We start from the raw sequence: 1,490 nt of genomic DNA, 5'->3' as shown, positions 1-1,490 counted from the left end.
ACGACACCCTGCCTCGCGAGGTCGAGCTGTTGGTGGCGGGGCAGCCAGGTACTGCCGTGGTGTGGCGCCGCTCCCTGTTCCCCACCGAGCCCGCTCCGCCCGCCGGCCAGCCGCCTGCTGCCGCTGCTGCGGCTGCCGCTGGTGCCGCCGCCACTGGCGCCCCGCCGGCTGGCGCCGCGCCTGCCGGCCGGCCGCCTGCTCCCGCTGCTGCGGCTGCCGCTGGTGCCGCCGCCGCTGGCGCCCCGCCTGCTGGCGCCTCCGCCGCTGGCACCTCGCCTGCTGGCGCTGGTGCGGCTGCCGCCGGTGCCGCCGCCGCTGGCGCCCCGCCTGCCGGCGCCGTGTCTGCTGCCGGCTCCCCCACGGGTGTTGTGCCTGCTGGCGGGGCGGAGCCGCCTGCTCCCTTTGCCGGCCTGCCGCCGGCCCGTCCCCCCGCGATTGACCCCACGCCTGCCCCGCCTGCCTCTCCCGCTGCCCTCCGGGCGTGGTGGGACACCTTCCCGGGCCGCCTGGCTGCGCTGCCCACCGCCTCGCTCACCGACGCGGAGCTGCTGGTGGCTGTGGCTGGCGTTGAGCGTGCTGGCAGGGCGCCTGTCGCTTGCGCCGCCTCCCCTGTGCCCGCCCTCCATCCACTTGCAGGCATTGTCGCCCTGGGGCAGGCGCGCGCCATTGTGGTGCACACCGGCGCGCGGCTGGACGCCACCATCGCTGCGCATCAGGCACTCGCCCCCGCCGTGCACCCCACCAGCTCTGGCGGGGGCCATGGCCTGGGCTCCCGGGGGCGCTCGGCCTGCTTCCCGCCCCCCGACCGCGCCCGCTCCGCCTCCCCCATTGCGCGCTCCCGCCTGCTGGCGCGCTCGCATGGTGTGCTGCTGTGCACATGCGGGGGGGCCTTGAGGTGTGGGCGGAGCGCCGCCTGCGCTTCCCCCCTCGCGCCATGTCGCCCTTTGATGACTACCCTACCCCTGCTCCCACCCAGTCCGGCTCCGGCGACTCCTCTGGTGCGGCCTGCGACGGGGTGCCCCTGCCTGCTGCTGGGCTGGTGTTGGCCGGCCCCGCTGCTGCTGCGGCCCCTGTGGTAGTTGTGGCCCCCGCCGCTGTGGCGTCCGCGGTGGCTGCTGCGGCCGTTGTGGCTGCCGGGTCCCGGGCTCCCTCCCCTTCCCCCCTGGCGCCTGCTGCCGCTGCCGCCGCCTCCGCTGGCGGCCCTCTGGCGCGGCGCCCCCTCCTGGCGGGTGGCAAGCGGGGCGCTGTGTCCGACATCCGCCGCTCTGAGCGCCTGCGGCGCGTCAGTGCTGATGCCCCTGATGGGGTCATGACTGATGCCGCCTCCTGCTAGGCCTGCCGGGCCGGCGCTGCGCATCGGCAGCGTCAACGTCCGCGGGCTGACGGTGCCTGGGCGCCTGCAGGCGGCTGCCGCCCGCTGGCGTGCAACCCGCTATGACGTCGTCTTCCTCCAGGAGCATCACCTCACCTCCCGCCTGCACAACCGTGCA

The sequence above is a fragment of the Chlorella variabilis genome (genome assembly GCF_000147415.1).
Source record: "Chlorella variabilis unplaced genomic scaffold CHLNCscaffold_30, whole genome shotgun sequence".
NCBI lineage: Eukaryota > Viridiplantae > Chlorophyta > Trebouxiophyceae > Chlorellales > Chlorellaceae > Chlorella > Chlorella variabilis.
This window is presented reverse-complemented; position numbering follows the sequence as displayed.